We start from the raw sequence: 25,593 nt of genomic DNA on the forward strand, positions 1-25,593 counted from the left end.
GTCCAGCCAGGCTGAAACTTAGCACTGTCAAGTGGTGTCTCAGCTTACGACATCGGTATTAAAAGGTTTTGGTTTCACTCTGATTTATGTGTATAATCGTGTCATGGGGGGAGGGCCAGGAAGGGGAGAGGAAGGATGGAGGAATGTTCCTAAGAAATCATTTCTCGGATCACATGAGCACCAAATCTTTTCTTTTCTTGCCTAAATCCACCACGGTCATCTCTGTTTGCTGCTTCTTTGTGTGAAGATTTATTTCATAGTTCTGGATTACTGGAAAAATAATATGAATGTCATAAGGCCTGAAGCTTCAGAGATCTCTCTTCCTTCATGGGAACAATGGGAGGTCTGTCAAAGTGGCATCGTCAAATGGATACAGTCAAAACTGCTCCTCAGTGTGTGCAGGAGTACAGCCTGTCTTTTAACCCATTGCTAACTTTTGCTTTTCTCCTCCCAGCACCCCCTGGCACTACATAATTAATTACTCATGGGTTACTGTGTAACAATTCTTCACCTGAATTAGGATTTTCTTAGGCTCCATCCATCAAATATGTGATTCCTTTAAAGGACAGACAGAACAAAATGTTTGCCGTTGCAGAAGAGGGAGTGACTTGCGCATTTCTCCTCCAAACACGGTAGTTTTAATAGATCCACGCACCTCTATCCCTCCTGCCCGAGAGTCCCGCAGAGGAGACAATGGCACTTGAGGGGCATTAGCTTCCCAGAACAACCTCGGCGGAGGATCATGCTCAAAGTGAGTGCAGAGTTGGGCTGCTGCAGCTTGGGGAAGTTTCTGCATTCTTGCCTCTTTTTAATGAACTATAAACTATTTTCACACCTCTGCCTAGAATTCTTTCACACTTCTGCCTGCATATTTCTCTGACTTTTACCATTGTCTCTGACACATGCCTCTGAAAACTTCTTGGACTTGTAATTCCAGAACACTGATACTTATCAACATAACATTTATTTTTTTGCAATCTTTGAATCCAGAGCCAATTTTTTTTCTTCTTTTTTTTTTTTTTTTTTTAAAAGTCTGTTGTATGGTTAAAGACAATAAACTTCCCCAAATATTTGCTGTCAGAAAAGATACTTCTGGCATTGACTGCCTTTTTTCATGTTCACAAAACAGTGTTAAAAAAGTTAAAGACTAGATAACACACAGTAATACCTTTGCATTTACCCGCAACTTTTTTTTTTTGCATGCATAGGTATTTTGCCTTCTAAAGCAATTAAAGGCAGGAAAACATGATAAGGCTTTTTGTCACCAGTAATGTGATATATTTCTAGCAGAAACTTGGGGCCTTTTGCTAAACTCTTTAGGCAATTGTTCTGGTGGATTTAGAGGTTTTCTTGGTTTCATGTATGGTTAGGATATCGAAGTGCTGTCTACAATAACTTCCTTGTTCTTCTGTAATTTTCCTTTGGCATGTGTTTGATACCAGCAGGCTTGTCCATTCCCATCTGCTCTGTATTGGTTTTATGCAAATTGTCTCTCATCCCTCTACAAGTCCTTTCAAGTTAAAATATTGCTTCCTCATGCCCGCTTGTATTACTTGTAATTCCTGCACAGTGACCTGCTAGCCACCCATATATTGGGCACAAAAGACATAATCTTTGTGAATCAGATATCTCTTATCTCATCCCTGTTTGTGTTCTACATTCCCCTCACAATACACTTTTCCACAATGCTCATCCATTTAGTGCCCAAATACCTGAGGTCTCTTATTTCTGCCCAACATGCTCGTCACATTACTCATAGCAAACTGATGAGCAGGGAGATAAAAAGACTTGCTGTAGGTTGTGCATGGATCTGTGGCACAGCTAGAAGAGAAAACAGGCTGTTTGAGCTCCATCTCTGTGGTTTAACTGGGGTTAAGAGTCAAACTCTCCCTTTCAATGAAGTTACAAAAAGGCAATGGTTTGGTTTGTGGTATGAGTTTGCAGTATCCATGAATTTGCAGTGGTTTAAGATGAAACAACTTTTACCATGTGTGAAATTGTCCCCCCAGGCCTGATGATGCCTGGAACTCTCACAGGGTGGTTTCATACCAGTGCTACGCTTGTACACAGGTACAAAACCAAGGTCAGGTAAGCTGTACAAAACTAGTGTAGGTACACCTGTACAATGGGGAGTCACTGCCACCAAACTGGAGGAGGTGGGAAGTAGAAGCAATAGTTCTCTAATATCTGTGCTATTGAAGGTATCTCTTCAGCCTTTAAAAGCTGATGTCTCTTGGACTGATGGAGAAGACTCATTCCTCAGAAGATGCATAGGAGCCTCCCTGCAGCAGCTATGTTTTGCATATAAACCCAGCTGCTCACTGGCAGTGGGAACTGGTGAACATTTTTCTGAATGATGATCTACTTTTTATCTCATATAGGATTCCTAAAGTAGATTTAATTTTTGTTCTGGTAAGAATGTCTCCTGAGACTTGTTTCACATTTCAATAGTATAATGCTGATTTGCCTTGAAAAAGTTGAGATGGCCTTGAAAGATTGTGTTAAAAATTGTGGTATTCAGGTCTGCACAGTAGTCTAGTAAACTGTGGAGACACCAAAAAGAGTGGGGTTTGCTGTTGGATTAATTTACTGAATGTTAGTGTTGGTCTCAGTTCTGCAAAATCTATTCTCTTATTAGGCTTGATGAACGAGGGTGAATACCAAAGGTAGAAATAGTTTCTAATGTAAAAATGTTGCTAATTTTTTTCATGTGATTGTATTACTTATGAGGTATTTGAAAGAATTTAATCAGTGGCATAAAACATGAATAATGTAAGTACCTGTAACATATTAAATCAATATTTTTTTCTACTTACATTTCAGAGAAATATACTTGTCATGTTTTGTTACATTCTTTTTTTTGTTGGATGGTTTTATAAATGTGATTCCTTCTAAGATCATTAATGTTGATGTCAAAAGAAAAGCCGTAGGCAGTCTAGATTGGGTATCAACACTACAAATGCTTAAATTACCCGAAAAAGGAAAAGATAGGCATTTATTTAACTACTGTAGTGCACAACAAAAGGCAGTCTGCTACTACGTTGAATATGCTGTGTGCTCTTCAGGTCTCTGGCTGATCACAAATGCAGTTTTAGACATCAAAGAGAGGCCACCATATCTGAGAACTGAAAATACACAGTTTACCATAGGGATGTTTTCAGAGTTTCACTTCCACTTTTGCTAATTATCAAGAGACATGGATGCACACAGGAACTTATTCCAAATGTCCTTTGTGGGCATAGTGCTTCTGAAGTGAATGGCTCTGATTCTTTCTCTTATGATGGTGTAAATATGAAGCATTGTCACTGAGCAGAAATGCAAAAATTGCATAATGTTAAGCAGAATGTCATTTTAAAGGTCTCTCTTGGCCTTGACATCTCTACATTTAAGAGTTTCAGCACTGCAATATAAGAGTAAGTAAAGCAAGGATGAGTCTGATTTAGATTTCTTTTCTGTCTCAATTCTATAGCAAGGTTGCAGAGTTGCACTCACTTCTCAGCTATCTCTGTATACATGGAGCATTCAGTAAATACACTCATGATATATGGATTGCAATTAAAACAGCCTGTAAGAATGTAAGAGCCTAATGGTCTAATTTTTCAATTATGTCAATGTCTGTGGGAATCGAGGTTGTGCTTATTATCTTCTAGAAGGCACCTTTCAGACAGCGTGGCCTGAGTCAGACAGGAGTCTGGGTTTGCAAGAAACATGAACTCAATTCCAGCGCCACAGTCAGAGACCAGCACTTTAACGTGAGCGCTTTAATGGTGGTGTGCTGTGTCCCGCAGTGAAGGGCGACACAGGTCATGCTCACAGCACGTGCAAAATTCAGCCTCTTCTGCAAGAAGGAAGAATACACTGATGCAGCCCTTAGGTTAGAAGCTTTTGGCCCTTTGTCCCAACAGAAGGTAGCATCTATATTAACCAGCCTAAATTTGTGAGACTCCATGTAACTATAAAAAGAGAGGGTGGTTTCAGACACAACATAAGGCATGGGTAAAGTGTCTGGCCATAAGCCGTGTTCAAGGGGTTCCCCACTGCTTTGCTTCCCACGAGACCCAAGCTGCTGAGTCCCCCTCCATCCCAGCTCTGCAAGTCTCCTCCCAGGGCTTCGGCTTCCCTGCAAACCTTTCTCTGCCTCCTGGAGGGCATTAGCCCCAGGGCAGCACCAATAATATGGAAACCAGGTCAATGCGCATTTTAATGGACAAAGCACCGTGTTCTGGTGTGGCTGGTTTGCAACACATGGTTGTTACACATCTCTGAGGGGCAGAATGGCATGGAGAGAGAAACATTTATCTTGTCCTCATATAGCCTGACTTTTCCAAGACTGAGTGTTTCCACTAGAGCTGGTCATACAGGATTAATGTCAGAGGGGTGTTCAGATGTTCAGGGCTGATAAAAAGTGGTTTGCCAGCATTCAGAGCCCTCAAGTCCATGTTCAAATTAAAAAAAATAATAAAAAAAATAGAAACTAACAACATTAAAATAGTTGAGGTACAAAAAGAAAAAGGAAAAACCTCCTCAGTTATCTATGATAACACTATTGTTTTCATTTTTTATTATCTTGCTTGTTACACGCCAATGAAAAACAACCACAGATCGTCAATAAGGTTTTTAATTGCAAAGATTTCCTGTGACGTGAGTGTTAATGAATGTCAAGGCAATAACACAAAAGACATTACTTGTTTAATGATTGATAGAACAAGAAAAGCACGAGGTCTTTTGCAGGATAAATGACTACTGTTCTGTGTTCCTTTACATTAGCAGTATCAACACTTAGATCACATGGCAGGAGATAATGGTTCAGGAGATAAAGTACAGAATCACAGTCTGTTATACAATAACAGACATAGTAATGATAATTAATGTGCATTTCTTTGGCCATTCTCATACTTGTCAGCGCTGAGCCATGGGGACCGGTGCTTTGCTGTTGACTTAAATGGGGGCAGGACAGGGCACTTGGTTGGTCCGAGAGTTTTTGACTTTTCTCTGCTGCAAAGATATCGGACCTTAAAAGCTTTCCTTGTCAACTGGTTTAAGTGGACATTCATGTATGCAGATTTTTTGTGTTGTAATAGCAATATACCTCAATTGCTCACAGTAATTTGACTAGAAAAAAATGGCATTTAAACACGTAGCATGATGGCATACTTCAAAACAAACCCTTGGGCTTTGGCCAGGAAGGATCAACGTCATGACACCCAGTAAGGACTCATCACCTTTCTCTTCATTACTAAAGACACAATAGCTGGGGGCTTTCTCAAAAAAACCCCCAAAACCTACAAACATCCTGGGCAAGGCCCTCTTCATACATAAAATGTAATACAGAAGGTGGGTCAAAATCTACAGTCTGTAAATACCCCCTGTATCTTCAAACTGTCTGAAGAACACTTCACGATGTGGGCAACTGGCCCAAGCCGCGCCCTTGCATGGCTTTGGGTATGAAGTCCATGGAAAAGTTGTACAGCTTTGGTTTGGTTTATATGGTTTCTGACACACTAGGTTTCATTGGACAATATGCACTTGGCAACTTTTGACCGGTTTGCACCGCGGGGTTTCAAGTGCCCCTGGAGCTCTGCCGAGTGAGCAACTGTCTCCAAAAATGTGCTAAATACGAGAAAGCCTTCGTGGTGAAAATTAGTTCATGGTTTGGCAAAATGTTTGGGGAGTCAGAAAAATATTTGGATGGAACCTGGATGGTTTAATTATTGGCCTTGAACCACAAATTAATGGAGCTGCACATGGCCTTTGGTTTCAAAATGTAGCACTGGATAATGTTTCCTCATTTTTGAAAGTTGCGTTGGTTTGCAGCTATCTGCGTTGGCATGGGAGTTGCTGCCTGAAAGCTCTACTGGTAAAATTGTACGTTTCCTCTAAAATAAGAATCTTATTCAAATTAATAATATAGTTTAAAATCTCTAAAAATATTTTCTTTAACTAGAGCATCTCTGCTTACTCTGGGTTGAAAATTCCTGAAGTTTTAAAAATCCCTTTGTAGCTAGTGCGAGCTGCCTGATAGGATCATGTTTGCCATCTTTTAATTAAATCGTTCTGCTGGTTTTTGTCCTCCAAAAGCTCACCAAAGCTGTGTTTGAGCTTTACTCAGGTAAAGTATGCACAGCCTTGTGCCATTTGTCTTCCTTTAGAAAAAGTAGCTTCCAAAGAGTCTGTCAATAACCAGTTTGACCTACAAATGTGTGTACCAGCCCTGGGCAGCATGGCGTGGATATTTAGAGGTATCAGAGGCTCTTGGACAACCTGAAGGAGACGTGAGGAGTCCTGAATGGGCTGGTTTCAAATTTTGGTCCTATGGGGTGGGCATGAATGGGGTGCAAGACCTACTGTGCCTTCTCCATCCTCCTGCTAAGCTGGTTTTGGGCAATGCAGGTGTGTTGCAGTGTTACACCATTAAAGCTTTCCCAGTCCTGGCTGTGCACCCTCCTCCCCATCCCCTGTGAGTGCTGAATTTTCAGAGCTCAGCCCCACATCGGAGGTGACTGAACTGTGGCAGGAGCTGCCTGTGTTGAAGGCAGGAAGCAGAATAACAACTTAAAGAGGTTTGGGGTGGGTTTTTTTTAACGTTAAACTTCTTTAACTCTGGCACAGCACGGAAAGTGTGAGCAGGTGTCTCCTGGGAACCCGGGCTGGGCTCTGCCCTGCTGCTCAGCCAGGCATCTCCATCCCTGTGCTGACCCTCTCAGAGAACTACACAGAGGCTTCTTGCATCAAATGAGAGTCGTTAATGTGAACCCCACTTGTGCATTTTGTTTAAACAAGTTAGTAGTCACTTAAAAAATTCTGCTAGCCTCTTCAGGCTGCTCTGCAGAGTCTACATGTGTGCAACAGCAAGTGCTTATCTGGGATGCGTGCGTTCAGCAAAAAAATTGGAAAGAGGGGAATGTAACAGAAAGGACTGGAAAAAAAGGTTGGCTTTAAAATATTCCATCAGGAATATTTTGATTTAGACTTTGGTTTGACTGTTCTGTTATGAAATAACAGAGGTATTTTGAAGAGATAACACCTTCAAAACAGAGGGATAAATAAAAATACTTCAGCTGAACTACAACAGACTGCGTACCCCTATATAAAGCCCTGCATGAGAGATTCTGAATTTCAGTTTTCCAAATTGCCTCGTATTCATTTCAAACCCACCACGCTTTGATCTCCATTCTACAGACCAAGTAGTTTTACGTCTCTGTTTCACTTGTAGTCTCAGGACAGGTGATCAGGGGATAAAGGAACTTCTACCTGTTGCTTCAAATTTTAGGATCAGGACCCGGATTTGGGAAATCACTTAAGCATGTGCCTGGCTTGAAGCAGAAGTTTCCTTGTGCAGTGGTGCCCTCCCAAAAAGCGATGTTCTCCTCAGTCCCCTCAACAACCTAATACTTGAAATTGGGCCAACGCAGGGAAATTGCTTCTTCCCTGGCACTGTGGAGGACCTGACCCCTGAGAGCCCAAAGGCTCGATCCCGTTGGCCTCTCCACTGCCCTTCCCTGGGGAAAAAGATTAGGAGAGCAGGAGCAGCCTCCCGGCATTTCTGTTGCTCCCCCATCGCCGGAACAGCGCCCGCCACTCTCCTCGTGGGAGCATGTTAAGGCATTAATGAAATGCACAAAGCAAAGAGGCTCATCCATATAAATGGGTGATTTAAATAATGAGGAAGGAGGAAGGATGTGGTTCAGTGTCAGTACTGATTAATTAGGGCATAAAATAAATAACCCTCCTAACAACATTGGCTGCTTCTACTATAAGTTACTCTATTAGCGGGTGATGGACTTAATACAAGTGACAGTGTAATTACAGGTTAGTTAACAAACCTGTTATGAAGTTTGCTTAATTTCAGGGGAGGGACTTATTTACATGCACACATTTTCCTATTGCAAAGAAACCAACAGCAAAGGACTGATAAAAGTTGGTTGTTAATCCTGCAGTTTCACCAGTCCTCAGGCACGGTTTTTCTGCTCTCCCCCCACCCCCCCCCCCCCCCCCCCCTTGTCAAAGTCAACCACGCTGATGCTAAAAGCATGGAATAATTCCCCCGTGTGCTTGTTTGATGTCACAGCTGAGGTCACGGTTAGGTATTGTGCTCTTATGAGTAAGCACGTTTATCTAATGTGTGGCCGCACAATGAAATGATGAACAGATGTTAACAGTGAGTTTTTAACATCTTAGCTCTTTTGTATGGAAGTTTTATTGAAATGTTTTGCCTGTTAACTCTATGAGTGTCAGGCAAAAGCAAGAAAACATATCCCAGGATTTATAGGGTTTTGGAGAGGATTTTTAAAACCAGCATTGCTGCACAGCAAACAACTACCGATGTAACAAGCCATTTACATTTAATACTTTTATGGCTGCTGGCCAATAGCTTCCGCAGCTTGTGGTATGGATCACAAATTTCTCATAGGAAGAGAACAAATGCAAAATTGTATCTCCTAAGTTATAATGCATTACAACCCAAACTTCACATTAACATAGGCCTTCAAACATGACATCAAATCCTTAGTTTGTTTAATGACTCCATGGAAGTCCTGAAGCTATTCTGTAATATTTTTAGCGGTTGGTCAGTGCTTCTTATTTTTTTCCTGTAGGATGGGAGGAGGAAATCAGACAATTTTCCTGTATTGTGGCTATGTGACAGTGATATTATTATGATATTCTTAAAGTCTCTTTAGGTCAATACAAAAAAATAGGATCTGTAAATGGGAGTTTGTACAACCTTGACTAGAGGTGATACTGCCAATCTGCATAAAATGTATTATTGTTTAGGGTTTGTTTAAGGTCTAGTACTTACTATCCCTTTGCAGGGTTAGTGTAATTTTTTTTTTTTCTAGATCATCTGAAACACATCGCAACCTCTCAGTGCCTCAGTTTCTCTGCTTCTTGTGTATGGGAGATGAATTTGAGTTTGAATTATTTAATGCCTCCAGAATATTTTAGGATTTTTGGTAAAACATCCAAATACTGTACATTGTCATTAAAGGAGCAACAAAGTCTGATGCTTCAGAGTTCAAGGCAAATATCCATATTTCTATTTCAGTGCAAGTTATACCATTATCCTTTTTTTGTAGTAAGTCACTTTTTTATATGTTATAGAAAGTCACTCTGAATTCAAATACAAAATGAGGCCATCCATCACATTAGCAATTTAATTACCTCGGTATATATTTTTTCAAAAAAACCCCAAACCTTAACCCCCCCCCCCCCCCAAACACAACAAACCACCTCTATTATTTGTTGTGTGTATATATCTTATTACAGATTCATTGCCTGAGGACAGGCAGGGCTGTCAGCGGGGCAGTCCTTGTGGTTAGAAATGCCGAGATGGGGAGCAGATAAGACATGAAGTCCTTGTGCCTCCTGTTTGGGTCCGCTCTGCTCCGTGTTTGCTTGGGGCCTTACCTGTTAGATTCCCTGTAATCTTTGTTGCAACAGTGAAATGGTGCCTTGTAAAGCAATGAAGCGTGACAGGGATATTGAAAGGGTCGAATGAGGTAGAAATGTGATATTTTCTATCTTCTGTGAGCCCAGGAAATAGGAGTCTGGCTGCTGAACTGGGATTTGGCATTCACCATCGCATTCGCGGCAAGAAAGTTGTGAGATTTATTGTTTAGCGCTTACAGAAGAGACAAAGTAAGCAATGCCCGCAATTTATCTAATTGTTTAACCATCTGGTTTCACAGCAACTGAAGATTAAGCATTGAGGAAACTGGGAAACTGCAAATGGCAAGGCAGGGTAGGGAGAAGGGCTTTTATTTATCAAAGTTTTGCTAGTAAAATTCACAAAATATCTAGGTGTCCTTCAGAGATTGAGTCAAATTTCATGGTTTGTGTTTTTTTTTTTTTAAAGGGCTGGATAATTTCATGGCCAATAAAACGTGTAGCAATAAAAGTTGAGATAATGAAAAGTGTAATGAAATGACTTGGTTTAGAGCACGAGAGCATTCAAGAGTTGGGGTGGAAAAGGAGATCTCACTGCCGTGCCCACATCTCATGGCACACCAGCTTTTTCTAAATCATTAGGTATTAGTTAGGCCAGATATGGGATGCCAGATTTAATGATATGTGTGATATTCAGAAGCACTCTAGTCCCACTTAGGCAGCCCCATGATGTGCTATTTTCAGCACTCAGCTGTTTTTCTCATTTTAACACATTTTCCACAACAAAAACTGGTGTGTGCTTGTCACTGCAGAGAAACGATGCTTTTCGTTTCGGTGCTTGAGCGGGAGCTAAGCTTGTCTACGCATGTAGATAGGTGCATAGGTGGGACTTGGCTGAGTTAGCCAAGTCTTCAAAGGTAGACCTTTAAAGCTAGCTAACAAGAAATAACTGGTTTTGGTGCAAGAAGTGAGACTAATTCACTAATTTCCCAGTATAGCTCATGAAGGAAACAAGCAAACCCATCTTTTTGTGGGGCTTGAAAGAAGCAGGCAAAAGCACATGGGTGAGATGACTTAAATGGAAGAGATAGAAGGATCATATTTTAAAAGGCCACATCTCAATCATTTTTATTCTCTTGGGTAGAAATCTACCCCATGGAGTAGATGAGACCAGATACTCTTTCATTCCCTCTGTTGTCTTACATCCGTCTTCATTAGGAGTTTTGCCTTACCAGGGTCCAAAGATCTCAGACTTTTGATTAGTTTCATCTGGACTTCGGTATGAAACCTGAAAAACAGTTACTTTGTCTGCACGTTACTTTTCCACAAGCAAAGGCACATCCTACAAATAAAGTCTTCAGGGAGGTTTAAAATTGGCCTGCAACAGCAAGAAGAGAGAAACAAGCTGGCTTGCTTTATATAAAAGACTATGCAGGTATCGACCCCAGAAAATTTGTCAAGTCAACACCTAATGATGGCTTAGCTGCTGGGCTTGGCCATGCAATATTTAAATCAGGCTCTGGTTTTTTACGCCTTGGTTTTTAACATATGGGGCCAAAATGAGTGAGGAGAAACAGAAGCACCGTGGGAGCATTTTTCCCCAGGAGCTGGAGTAGCTCTGCTGAAGTTTGGCCATAAACTCTTTAAACTCCCACGTCTCTGGGGAAGGGTTGGGTGAGTGCCTCCACGTCTGCCAGTGGCTGTGTTTAAAACCAGTTCTCCAGGAGCTTGTAAAGCACCATGGGTTATGGGAGAAGACTTTTTCCAGAAGTGGGATGCTTGTCTCACACAGCAGGCGAGGTGTGGAGCCCGGGGAGCGTGGGCAGAGCAGTCCCAGTGGTGGGAAGGTTGCTCTCAGCCTGGGGCACTGGGAGCAGCTGATAAATAGCTGGTTCTTAAGCAAGAGGCATCAGGACTCTACACAAAACTAGTGTCCAGCCTGGAGCTGTTGGTGATTCTCCTACTCGAATAAAAAGGAAATGGTTTTCTATCAGAAAATCTGGATTCATTAAAACTAAGAGGTTTTCAGGAGAGTCTTTCCCCTGTGTTGAGGCTTCCCTTTGGAAATATTTCTCAAGGTTGGGTGTGGTGGATATGGGCACAGGAAATGTGTCTGCACTGAATGGTGAGTGTGTCTGCAGCATGCCAGACCCCAGCCAGGCTGGTATTGAAAGCAAATGAGGCAACTTCAGCTTTGTTGGGTGTTTGATCCAGGGCAGGATGTTAAACCTGACTCTTACACATCCCAAGACATGTCCTGACCACCACCATCTGAAGATACAGTGTCTCTCCTTGCACTCCTGGTGTCATCTAGAAAAGAAATCAGGAATAACAGGAAATTTTAAAAACTCAGGGATAGCCAGAAGTTTAGCATGGCACCTTTCCTTTTGCAGCATGTGGCTTCATGGCCACCTGGGTCACTAAAGATATGAAAAAACAAGGTGGTTTCACCCACCTGGCAGGCCTTTCAGTTCATGAGAAACAAAATATATAGCAGTGTACTAGTTATCAGCCATCTTCTGAAAGAAGATACCAAGGAACATCTGGTGTCTTCATCCACACAGCATCTGATAATGATATTGTTTAGCTGTTGGGAATATCATTGAGAGGTCTTCAATCACAGCATCAGGGTTTTAGGGGAGTGTCTATATTTACCTACTTTTTCTGGAAAAAGTTGAAGTGACTTATTTAAAGTTTATAATTTGTTTTCAGCTTTCCCATTTTGTTTCTCTAGTGTCAGCATTTTTCTCGTTTTGAGATATATATATATATTTTTTTCAATCATCTGTTTATATTAAATACAACTTTGTAATACAACACATTTTCTCTTAACATTTTTCAGGCTTTAAAACAAAAAATATAAATGAATTGTATTAACTTAATTGAGTTTAAATGTTAAAGGAAGTATTGACTTATGTGTTTAAGTGACTCTGAATCCAGGATTTTTTCCTATTTGTTTCAAGAGTAGCATTGGCCTTTTAGGTTTCAGTTCTGATTTAGATTCCCACCTCCCTCGATATTTCCAATTTCCCTGAAAATTTCCCATTTCTAGGCAGTTCTGGCAATTCTATAAACCAGGATTTCCAACATATAAAAGGGTTGCATAGGCAGCTGAGATGCACAGAAATATTGTGGTATAGTTAAGAACTGAATCTAAGTTTATCTTAATCTCAGTCCAGTGACTTAAACAGAGGGATTTTAACGTTTCTTCTCTTTGCGATCAAAGATAGTGCCAAGAGCTGGATGAAAGCTTTTACTGAGTGTAAGAATAGATGCTCATGCACACTGAAAAGTGTAACTAATGTTGCTTTAATAAAACATAAATTCTGAGTCATGCTCCCTGCCAGCCTGATGCGGGTGGACTCCATTAAGCTTTTTTTCGGTCGTGCTTGCAGGCTGGGAGGTTGCGATGGGAAACCCGCGCTGGCTGGATGCAATCCAGGGAGGAACTCCACACAGAGTACAGCCAACACTGGAGGACTTCTTCCAGGTCCTTTAAAGTCAGAGCAGGCGAGAGCTCAAATGCTGAACTGAGCTAACAGGGAAATATGAAGGCACCATGGGGCAGATTTTGGGAAGGGTTCCCCAGCTGCTTGGTGGACATTTTGGGGGCCCTGGGTGCGGAGAGCTGTCTGCAGAAGCTCACAGTAAATGAAGGTGATGAACCACTACAGCAAACCCGCTGGGTAATCGGCAGCTTCCTCATCCCTCTGGATCCATGTGCTTTTTGGGTGTGTTGGTTGAGCCAAATCCAGGTTTTTCAGTTGCTTTGAAGGGTATCTGGGTAAAATGTAATAGCCTGAGTTATGCAGTCAAACAGGATAACTACTTCTGCCCTTTTGTCTTGTGAATGTAATAATAAATCTGATTTAGTGTAAGCAGTTATTTCAGTTACGTATTTGTGTATCCAATAGTAGTTTTTAAGCTGGGCTGGCTGTCAGCATCTCTGCCTGATGGGAATGCCCCATTATTAAAACTGGGTAATTTTGATACTTGGGTAAAATGTATGGGTGCAGTTACAAACACTGTCATTTATTTAATGATAGCCCTTTTAAATGTAATGGGGAGGGAGGATCTCTCATTTGTTTTTCTTTTGGATAATGGCAAAGAGAAAGAAACATACTACTGCTTTAAACTGACAGCTCACAGGTTTAGCATTTGAATCAGGCAAATTTGTATGGCATGTTTTTTAAACCAAGGAGGTATAATCTTAACCCATTTATGGAGTGATCCAAAAACAAATACAGCTTTTCTAGCCCAAAATTAAGACAGGCTTTTCCAACTCTGAGTTATCACTCTTTTTCAGATCTAGTATCAGACAAACATACCATCCCCTTATTTTGTACAGATTTAAAAAAAAAAAAAAGAAGGAAAAAAAATAGTGAATGGGAATGAGAATGTAGCATGCCTCCTTGTTTCCTTTCTTTTGTAGACAGCAGAGACACGCACTGTCTGTCTCATAACACTGGGCTGAAATCTCGTCAGGAAGAATGCCAGGTACCGTTGTTAGCAAAACAACGCGTATTTGATATTTAAGTTTAATAAGAACTACTTTAAAACAGAGCTTGGGTTCAAAGTGGGAAGTTCACTAATAGGTTTGAAGCAAACGTGTTCCTGATTACACCCCATTAAGAAAGTGGAATGCAGCGAGCACTGCTTCCCCCGAGGAAGCCCCAGCGCGCACGGGATTTGAAGTCTGCAGCCAGCCCAGCAGACGATGCCAGACCTGCTGACCCTGTGAATTTTGCAGTACGTTTTCAAAGATAATGTGTCTTTTGGGGTTCAGTGGGAAGGAGGGAAAGAGATAGTTCACTGCACAGATTTCAAAAGGGTCTGGAATAAGATCAGCTTATTGTGCATTTTGTTCTCGGACGTGTTTGCTCATCTCTAATAACATAGTAAAAACTCAAAAGTGTCTTACGCTTCGCTGTATTTTGGCATGCTTATTTGTTCCACGGCTGGCTTGTGTGCGTCCAAAGCAACGACGTCTGTTCCAAGTGGTTTCTGGTGAGGCAGAGCTGTACATTTCGTTTGAATCATAACATGAGTCTGGTATGAGTCTTGTCGTGATGTGTCCCTGTCTGTGGAATATGAGAAATTTCTTCAAGGTTTTTCATCAGACAATCCCATGGAAAATAAAGTTCACGTGGTGAAACTGCAGAGTGATACAATATTCCAGGGACCGTTGTACGTGCAGTGCCTGCTGGACTGCTCTGTATGCCCAGGGACAGAAATGCTTCACTGACTTCTCTGCGATTAACCATCACTGGAGGTGGCTGGGAAACCTGCACATGCTGGTTTGGAAGTAGGACGAAGGGAAGGAAGGCTTGGGGATCTGATCAGAAATCACACCACTAATGTCGTCAGCGTTTCTTGGGAGGGCTGCATTATAACTCAACTTTATAACTGGGAATTTGTACCTACGCCAGCTATCCCAGAAGGTGCAGATTTTAAATGCACACACATTTCATTCTGCGTGACAACACCTTGAAAACGTAGGTTAGTTAAGACAAACCGCCGTCAATTAAGTTTATTGGATGATGTCAGTGATGTAGGTGATATATATATATATATAATCATGGATTTAAAAAAAAGCCCCATTCTTCTCTGGACCTGCAAACAGTTTGTCAATAACGGGAGAAAATTTACAGTGACAGTTGGTGTGATTTTGCAATATGCAAAATGGACTTAATTATCAGCACGAGAAATCGCTGCATCAAGTGTAAGGATTTTGATTTGTGGTTTTGTTCTTTGTTTTCAAAAATATACCATCTGCAAATGGCAGAATTATTCTCATAACCCACCCATTCCTATGGATTTACTAGAAAGAGATCCACCTATTGCCCTTCAGCTGGAGCTGGACGTGATCCCTAGCAAGGTGCGCACAAAGCAGTTGTGGCTGGTCCGATAGACTTTCACAGTCAGAGACCAGTTGGTTTCATTTTCCCTGGTGGTCCTTTTGCCACCGGTAGATGATGTTGGTAACAGCTGACATTGAATTTTAATAGCTTCTCAATTTATTTAGTTGCAAGCTATGAACAGTGACAACTAATAGTAAAGCAATGAAGCCTTCAGAAACTATCCCCAAATTATCCGTATGTGCTGTTTTTGGTAACTGCTGTTTTGTATTTTAGGAGGAAATCATTAACTTGTTCTTGTGATTTACAATCAATTATGGGTGAAGTACCCTGAAAAAGCTCCAGGAGATTGAAGCTTGTGGCAGATTTCCCTTCAAATTCTAAAAATTATTCCTCTTAGCTCTCACGTGTGTAATCCCTTCTACTCTGGACTACAAATATACTTCTGACTTTGTCATCTCAGGTGTCTTCAGGACCACAGGTGTTCAGTCAGCTCAAATCAAAGCCAAAAATCTTGTGCTGCATTTCTTGTCTTCCCCAGCCTCTCAGTGGGACTGATGAATTTTGGGGACCAAAGAATATCACTGGTTCTCAAAAAGAATTTGATTCAAACTCCTTCCAACCTCATAAGGGATTGAATAGATTTGAATATTATCATAAATATTCAAACTATATTATAAAGGATATATAGTCATTTTAATGAATGAATTTTGTAATCACTGTAATATATATTATGATGATTACTAGTAATTAAATTATTAAAAGCAAGAGCAATGAACTTAGTACAGGATTTGCAGTGCAAGCCATTGAGTATGATGAAGGGTGTCCCATCTACTTGCATACTTAGAAATTAGGCATCTGGCTTGTTGAATTGTTTGGCATGTTTAGAGCATGAGATTTAGCCCTTCACGTTTCTCTTCTTCACTACTTCTTTTCTTCCCCTTGAGAGGGGCAAAAGGCAACCTCAATGTGTTGGGGATTAGCCAAGAGTTTAGGGGTTGTGCTTAACTGTACTCTCTAGGACTGATTTCATATTTGATCAATCTCTCAAGATGGGTTTCAAATCCAATATGGATTCATTTTTTTTCTCAGGACTGTAAGTTGTTGGTGATTCCTAGGAGCTACTTTTGTAAACGCCTTAACCCACTGTTTGCTTATACAAAGTAAACAGTTAAAATAACAACTTCAGTAATTTCCAAATCCCTTCTTCTTAGTTTATTAATGCAAACTAAGCACTCCCCCATTCTCCCGCAGGTTGATACCACTGTTCTTACTGAACATGGCACCAATTTGTGTGTTGGATTTTGAAGTGATGTCCGCATCGCTAGTAAGCCTGACCACCTTCTCTTCAGTGTGTTACAATTCCTTTACCATTTGTTTTAATGTCCTCTCCTTCAGCTTGATTTGCTCAAGACTGTATTTGGAATTGGGTAATGGTAAATTGATCCAGGTGAAATTAAATGGAACAAACCCCATTGCTTATGAAGAAACAGCTCTGTGAATTCGACTGAACTTGACGTGTTCTCAAATCCTTGCTTTTTCTTACAACCACTTCTTTTATAATGTCATCCCAATTTACAAAATCGGATCTTAAATTATCTCCTTTACTTCTGACCCAATGACTTTTTGAGTTTATTTTTGGGTTTTTTTTCCCAGTTGTTTAGCTTCTTGCCTAGTAGTCACGTTCCAGCTGTATCTGTGCTTCACAGGGCAAAGGTGGTTAATATTACATGTACTACACACTTCTTCCATTAAGGCAACTGTAATCTGTACTGATAACGCTTATTTTTGCACAAAGTAATTTTTATTCTTGCGTTGACTTATTTTTTTCAATACTGATGAAGAAAGGAGCTTCAGCATCTCAGATGTGTGTTTTGACATATGTTTTCTTATGAAGTGATCTGTGTTTCAGAAATAGGTTATACTCGTGGGTCAAGAGCTGTTGCTTTAACTAGCGCTCATGCCTTGTATTCATGAAAGGCTGTAATTGATTCCCATCTCTTTTATGGAATAGTCCTATTTTCTCACTGAATAGATGCTTCTGGTTCTTTTAAAGGCAGCATTCATCTCAATCAGCTCACCGTTGCTTTTTCACTACTGTCACCCAAGAAGGAGCCCCATCAGCCTCCGCCCCCCTTCAAATCATAGCATTCAAAATTACTAATTTTTCTATCTGGTTAGATTTCTAGACTCGTTGAAGAGCTTCTCCTCAACAGCAAACAAAATACCAAATGTTTTGAGATTTAAGATAAAATACTAAAAGTTGATAACTCTGCTTTCAAGTGTCTTTGTTATAGGTTGAATTTTGGGGGAGGAAGATGAAGATGAGCCAAGCTGAGGGATTTCCAGAGGCTGTACCTAATAACGTGGACTTGTGCTGCAACCTCAGAGCTTAATGTTGTAAAACTGTAGAATCAAAGGGCTGATAGAAAAAAAGGGCAAATCAGGTAAAATAAGAGAAGATCAATGTTTGTAATCTGCCATTAAGACGGCATTCAGTCTCTCTGTTCTCCTGTTGCATTTTGGAAATCTACAGTTACCTGGGCTTCATGCCCGCAGGATCCATAGGTGAATAAAGCTGCACGTGGGGAATAAAAATACCCAGTTCACACCTAGGAGGTGTGGATTGTCCCTCACTACAGCATGTCTAAGTATTGCAAAAAATAAGTAGCTTGGTATTGCTTATTTTTATGCGTAATGTGTTTCAGTTTTGACTGTTTCCTACCGAAGAAGAAATTAAAAGTTCCTTTGGACACCTCTCTCTGCAGTCACCTATTTTGCAGACACCTTCTTTGAAGCTTATGGGACAATTTCTGGCATAAAGTTTTACTCAATGAGAATAGATACGACACAATCTGGCATTAAAACAAGCTGCTTTCAACAACATTTGAAAGAGAATGAGAACGTCTCAAGGTTTCTACTTTGTCTCATTATGGCATGTAACTCCACAACAGAGAAGGCCAGGAGCAAAAGGAATGAGAAACCAGAGACCTGCAAAATATTTGCCAGGAAACCTGAAGTAACATGGAAAGTGCTGCCCATTGAAGGCAGCTGGCTAGGGTGAGGTTTGCAAACGTTTTGCACAAATCTAGGCTCAGTTTCCAGTAAAATCTGGCCTGATTTATCATTTTAAATCAAAGCCAGGTGATTTCATGTGATTGCAGGTGAGATCTGGTGGCGCCTCAAGGGTTTCGCTCCCTGAGCTGAGGCAATCAAACCCTCTGCACTCCAATGCTGAATTTTTTTTCCATGGGCTCCTGCAAATCAACACCGGCACGGTTTATACAGGGACAAGGTTTTGGAGTGGCTGGAGGGCAAATTTCACTAGAGCAATGTTGTGTGACAACAGACTCGATGTTCTCCCACATTGTGAGACCTTAGCCCCAAAGCTGCTGTGATATCCAGGGCTTGCATTATATCCTAGGATGACATTATTTGTGAAAGGGCTATATATCTGATATAACTGCAATTAAATTCTGAGATTTTTTAAGTAGTGTGATTGCCATTATTGCTATTTTAGTTGCCAGCACTGTTTAATAGTACTATTCATATGGCATATAAACAGCAGAAAATGAACGCTCTGGTGGATATTTCTTTTTTTCCCTTCATATTGGCCTGATAGAGGAATATGTGATTAAGAGTAGTTGGAAATGTCTTTAGAATTTACCCGTTAATGAAGATACTCCTATCAAATAGCCGCAGCCCACCAGCAGGCACACTAAATCCTCAGGCGCTCAGCTGCCTCCTTTCCCAAGCTCTTCCATTTCTCTGGAGTTTGGCTGAAAGTCTGGACGCTGGTGGCCCTGAGTTATGTCTTTGAGACATTTTCCAAAGGTTTTATGGCAATGTGTGGCACTGGTTTTAGTGCAGAGGTAAACAAGTGAGTCATATACATCTGCGTTAAAACAAATCAATGTCCTGTATCATGCTATTTACTTTATCATCGGGGCGGAAGGGTGGAGAGGTGGAAATGTTTTTTATCTGGTTAGGGAACAGAGGGAGAGGTGTTGAAGATTCAGGTGAGTTGAATTTCCAAAGGGTGAAAATACTTCTCTGACCTGATGGCACAATTTGATCTGCAGAATAGATTAATTCATGAAGGACTGAATTCCACCTTCATTTTGCTTAAAACTCTCACTGATGTCTTTAAAACATACATTCGAAGGGACAGCTAGGATATATGGGCCAGGCTTTAAAAATCTATAAGGATCATTAAAGAGTGGAGTTAAAATATTCATTTGCCCATGAATGGCACACAAAGACATTAAACCTTTGATGGCTTTAGGCTTCTCAACAGAGAAACAGGGATTAAAATAGATTTCATAAACAAACAAATAAATAATCTTTAATGTCTCCACCCTAACGTGTCCAGACTTGATTAAACTGTTCTCCTTTAGAAATACGTATCCTGAAAGAGTTTGGTGGTCCAGCAGAAGCTGACTTGGGCTAACCACTTGTAAAAAGTTTTGTATGAGAAGAAACGTAAGAAATAAATGCCACAACCACTTTACCTTTCCCGCAGTGGGCCAGCTACTGTGGCCTTCAAACCGCCCCGGCTCCCGGCAGTGGGAAGCAGCCTGTGGCAGCGTGTTTGCCTGTGGTTTTACAGGGTGGATTGTTGCAAACCTTGCAAACGCTTCCAAAGATACGGCTTTACCTTGGTATTGTTTGTCTCGGAGGAGGATGGCAAGCTAACTTTAGAAAGCTCATGCTATTTCTGATATGCTGTCTTGGAGTTCCTCAGACATAATTCAGAGCTAGATAATTGTTTTATGGGTTACTTAGCAAATCCAGATATATTTATTTAGCATAAATAAGCTGGTGAGTACTACTGAGGAGGTACCAGCGTTCTGTGCATGTCCTCAGTTCAGTGCTTTACTATGTAATCTTTGATACAATAGGAAGGATTTTTGACATCACACTGTTTGTTTAAACTAGCATCCTATGTCAGTCAATGAATTTCTTAAAAGAATTAGTTGGGGTCAATTAAGTATTTTAATGAATGTTCTTGAAATGCCAATTAATCAGTAAACAGCACTAAGTGATGTGATAGAAAATGTAGCTGCTCTGTTGAGAGAGAATGTGTGTCTGCTCTTGATGTTTGCTTGGTAGGTAATGCCTGAAAATTGGATGTACCTTTTCTAGACTTTGATAATTCATAAATCTGTTGAGCAAGGTAAGTTCCATCATTAACCTTTAATCTTTTAGAAGCAAGTTGGCTGGAATCTATTTACTTTAACTAGCTTGTTCACTGATAATGCATGATTTTTAAATTTCCTTTTGTGCGTTCCTTAGCTAAAGAAAAACACAGCTGTGTGTGAGACAAATTCTATTTATTTTCTCGTTAAGAAAAGTACAAGAAGATAGTATCATTGGAAAGCTAATAATAAAGAACTACTAAAGAACGCCCTTCATCTGTTTGCTCTGCCACTTTACGAAGGCTTTCCAAACAATCTTTTCAGATGTATTAGTAAGGAAAGATATCTTAAAAGTCAAAGGAAGACAAAGTTAATGCATTTATAGAAGTACCATTTCAGATAACATTTTACCTGAGTGTTTAGATTAGTTAAATATTAGAAAGGTAGAGATAATAGCGTTGTTTGTATTCATAAATGTGGAAAGTTGCATTTTCAGGGCAGTGGAGTGTAAGGCATATCAAAGGTTTATCATCCTGGAATGCGCGGGGAGCTGTGTGCCCATCCGCACCGGCAGGCTCCTGCACTCCCCCCCCGAAAACCCAGCGAAGAACACGGATGATTTGGCTTCTATTTTTAAATCCCTTTCTCTCCAGTTTTCTATCCATAGTTAAATAGTGGGAATTAGGAATATTAGTTAATGCCAGTTAGCTAACTGCTGGTCCCAGTGACCCTCTCTCTTGGTTGAGGGAGATTCACTTGTGCATCGGGAAAATGAAACTAGGCAAGAGTTTGGTCATTTTTAGGGCCTTCTGCAAACCCCATTTATAGGATAACTTCTTCTCTCCTGTAAAGAAGATATAAAATAAACATTCAGAAAACACCCTAGAGCTTGGAAACAGCTCAGCACGCTCTCCTCTGCCAACACCCATCTAGAAATGGGCAGTCACGTACACGTCCAAGCATAATGCTGACAGTCCGGCCACAAATAGAGGTGTGTATGGTAGGGCGAGATGGAGAAGACGTGGCCAGCACCCACCTGCACCCCCACACAGATAAAATTGTGCACCTCCTCCAGTATCATCCACTCTTTGCTCACCCGAATCTGAGGGTGAGCCTGCAGCCTTGCAGAGCTTAGAGAGCAAACAGCCTATATGCAGACTTCTCACAGAGGGGTGCAGCAATGCTGCCAGCAATCCCAGCCAGTCTTCTTAGTCTCGTTACCATCCTCGCAGTCAAATCTTCAAATATATGTGTTGAAATGATCTGACAATAATGGCCCTGGCTAAAATATTATGTTGTTTTGACTGAATGTGGTTTAAACTGCCATCTGCTGGCTTGTACTTTTCAGGGCCAATATTAAAAACAATGTTCCCTCTTACAGTAACCCTCATTCATATGAAAATAAAGCAGGCTGAGTAATACCTTCCCTCCTGCAATGTACAGCTGAAAATTGCGCTGAGGAATACAAATGTGGCCGAGTGCAAAGGTAAATCCCGGTGCTTATAGGTAGATTCCTCAGGGATGTTTTTGTTCAATTTACACCTAGAAGAGAAGTTTAGTTGCAAATGCACACATGCAACTTCCCCTGAAGTCAGAGAGATACACATGGAGAGCTGAGACACTTGCTTATGGGTTTTTTGTTATAAAGACGGCTTCCTGGAATATTACCTGGGATTTTTGCCAAAACTAGGACCAAAGATGGCCTAGCTCGTTCTATTCAAAGTTACTTAAAAATAATTAAGCTTTTATTTTTTTATTTTTTTTTCCTTTCCCAAACTGCGAGAGGAAACTCCAACTATTTGGCTTGAAATTTGGCAGTTACTTGAGAAGAAGGAGCTTAATACCAATAGCTGCTTTGAATTATTTTCTCATTAGTCTTCTTTTAAAGCTTTTGAAATATCAGGCCATCACTGTCACTCATTGCTCAGAGGCATTGGCAGGATCTCTGGAGGACATGACTAGCGATGGGGTGACGTGCAGGACCATGACATGAGCTCTGACCGTCTGTCCCTACCGGGAAAGGAACAGGATGCTCAGCTGGAAGGTGAAAAGCGCTCAGTGACAGGGAACATTACTGCCTTGTGTGTCTCTGCTCTCTCCAGAAATGAGGAAAAAAAAATCCCTAAGCAGAGAAAGCAAAAGGAAAAATCTAGTATTTCTCTTGTTAAAACCAACAAAACTTTCTTCTGCACTTTTAGGGAAAACTGTGTATCTTTGAGAGAAATAGCGAGGGGAGGAATAAGCGTTGGGCTCAGAGGCAGGATGGGCCAGATCTGCAAACACCTCCATTTGCAGAATCCTCCACCAAGTCCATGAGTTTCTTGAAGACCTTGCCGTGTTTATTTGTGGTGGCAAAGCGAGCTTGCAGCGTGGTGGGCCAGCGCAGGTGTGCAGCATCCTGCAGCCTGGTTAATGTTTGACCCTTATTCCCATCAGGGAGTCCAGGGTTGTCCCATCCCCCCCGATATGCCACCACATGCTACATGGGCACCTCTGAGGAGTTCAGGCCGTGAGAAACCCCCTTCAGGTCCAGCACCACTGGCTTCTCGCACTTCTCGGTTGACACAGGCTGGGCAGGTGAAGAGGGGATTATACTATACCTTTCATCTGGGGGATCTCAAGGCGCTTTGCAAACATTGAGTCATTAATTCCCCCGAGTACCCCTTTGAAGTTGACAGGTATTCTTGGGGGAGCAAAAGGGAGAGCAACAGCGGCTGCGCGGCAGCCGTGGCAGAGGAATGCAGTGACGACATTGATGACATGACTAATTTATTTAGCAAACTGAGTTTAGCATGGTAATGAGGATGTATTTGCCATCATCCCATCATTCATCAGATTTATGAGGCTCTCTAGGCAATGAGCGCTGCTGTGACTAAGTTTAGTTTGATTTGTTCAATTAATTCCTCTAATTCATTTTGACTGAAGAAAAAACAGTAAGATTGTTTGGCAGGTCAGAGGAAGCCCAGTGTTGTAAATGTGTGCGTGCGTCTGCCTCTATGTACTTATCTATAGGGAGACTCGTGACTGGCGGCGTCTATGACTATAAAGTGCATTAGGGTTTTATTTTTTACTTTAAATCAATTTATTATTTTTATTTCTTGCTTTTGGCTCCTTAAATATTAGTGTATGTGGTCTAATCTAGACCATTTCAAGTCAAAGCAGAGTCCATTTTTTGGCACTACGGCAAGACTTTGGTAGCATTCCTGTTCTTTCTTTGGGTATAATTCACTATCCAGGATGCTCAGCAAAGTAATATCTAAACACTCAGACTTTTATGTCCCTTGAAGAGCAAGTGACATCACTGCTCCCAGTACCAGAAACACACGTGGCAGAGTGGTGGCATCACCATGTAGCTGACATCGAAGGGACCCTTTGGGCTACCCCTCAATGAAAACAGGAGCAAAGCAGATTGGGTTGCTCAGGGCCTTGTCTGACTGAGGTTGGGGCGTCTCCATTCTTGGAGACGAGGGGCCAATCCAGGGTCTGACCACCCTTGTTTTGAAAACATTTCTCCAAATATCTAATTGCTGTTGCAGCAACCTCTGTCCGTGCCCTCTTGCCCATTGCTGGGCAGCTCAGAGGAGCATCCTGGTCCCCTGTGGACCCTCCCAGGAGGCATCTGGAGGCAGTGGCATGCCTCTTGCCTTGCTGGGCACTGTGGACATGACACATTATAACCATAGAAAACAATGAAAGTGGTGGAGGGTGGAAGATGCAGACGTACCCTTCTTGCTGCACCCTTCACACTGATGCCTTTTTCTATCCTTTCTCTGCTTTTTGATCTCTGGGACCACTGATGCATTAGGGAGCATCAATTTCTCTGTGTGACTACAGCTCCCAGCAGCCTCTTTCCTTCAGCTTTGAGTAGTTAATTGGATGTAAGATGATGTTGAAAAAAATGGATTTTGAACGTAATTTGGCATTTGAAGACTGAATGCACACCTGTAGTTGCTTCAGATGCTTAGCCCATAGGACGCTGCTTTTCGACTTTGTGTTTAGGATTGATTTTTCTTTTTTTGCCCTTCCCCCTTGTTTTTCATCTCAGCATATCCCTATATAGAAAATCTGGTGCTCAGGAGCATCATGTGAACTTACAACAAGCCTCCGATGTTGTGGAATCCAGAACCAATGAGTAGATTATGCCAGTCCATAAATGTCTTTTTATTTCAGCTGTGACTAATATTGCTCCTTTGTCTCTGGGGCTTGGTTGTACCGAGTCCAAGCAAGGTGCCACCACCAGCAGCCTGGGTTTGTATCACTGCTCGTCGCTGCTTGTGAGGTAGAAGCATCTGCAGACATGAAGGCTCAGCTCATTGGTTACTGTATAAAATCCAAGACCTTGCCCTTAGAGTTTACCAATTCTTCCATGCCTCTTTTTAAAATAAATTTAGAAGATTTCTGTGCAGAGTATTATTGACTTCATCCACAGGAAAAGTGTACAGTTGAAAAAAACAAAGAAGTCTTGGTGAAAAAGCACCACCTCAACTTTGATTCTGAATTTTGAACTAAAAAATTTCCAGTGCCGCTCCCAGTCTCTTGTTCTGGTTTAAATCAGTTGTGTGCTTATATACCTTTTGGGTTTGCCTTCTCATGCACCAGCCTCCATCTGCAGTGTGAAACGTTTCACCTGTTCCAAATCAGCCAGATATAACTGGGGAAATGATAGCCAAAAAAAGTGTGCCAAGACCTGTCCACAGCCACGGATTCATGCAGCCACTGCCTGTAGCAGCAATGCAGATATACAATGCTGGTTTTATAGGCAAATCTGTTCATGGAGATTCAGGGGAACTCAAAAAGCAGATTCTGGTTGGGGGTCTCACCGCTGTAGCTCGGTGCAGATAGTCAGCAGCTCCTTAAACAGCAGATTTCTGCCCTGCTTATAGCCTTTAGCTAAGGAGCCTACAGAGCCTGATAAAGAAACCAGTCTCCGAGCCATGCAGGATGCTCTAGCAGGCAGGCAGCAGTGAGGAGTGGAGGTATAACTTTCATAGATTTAACCAAGAACAATGACACTATTTGCAACCAAGAGCCACAGCCAAAAATTATTTGCCGGAGTGCCAATGTGCGTTCCCTAGTGGGTAATTGGAAAATGAGAACAACCTGTCAAAGATTAGTCCAATTTCTAAAGAAAGCACAAGACAGTCTGATTTTGTTTATGAATAAGAGGCATCTAATTAAAACTCAGATTTGGGTTTCAAAGTTAGTTATTTAGA

The 25,593-nt window shown here is 41.3% G+C and overlaps 1 protein-coding gene across 9 annotated transcripts in view; it reads left to right on the top strand.

Moving 5' to 3' along the window:
• MECOM (MDS1 and EVI1 complex locus) overlaps positions 1–25,593 on the top strand; it is a 341,358-nt gene that overhangs the window by 195,890 nt on the left and 119,875 nt on the right. The window contains exon 1 of one of the 9 annotated variants that reach the window (XM_075761599.1): positions 14,028–14,133. The exons of 7 other annotated variants lie outside the window; for them this stretch is intronic. The gene's annotated coding sequence lies outside the window, so the exon portion shown is untranslated. Of the gene's footprint in view, positions 1–14,027; positions 14,134–20,322; positions 20,419–25,593 lie in introns of those variants that run through there. One more of the 9 variants, XM_075761603.1, reaches the window with a different exon arrangement.

This window comes from Balearica regulorum, chromosome 9, assembly GCF_011004875.1.
Source record: "Balearica regulorum gibbericeps isolate bBalReg1 chromosome 9, bBalReg1.pri, whole genome shotgun sequence".
Classification (NCBI taxonomy): domain Eukaryota; kingdom Metazoa; phylum Chordata; class Aves; order Gruiformes; family Gruidae; genus Balearica; species Balearica regulorum.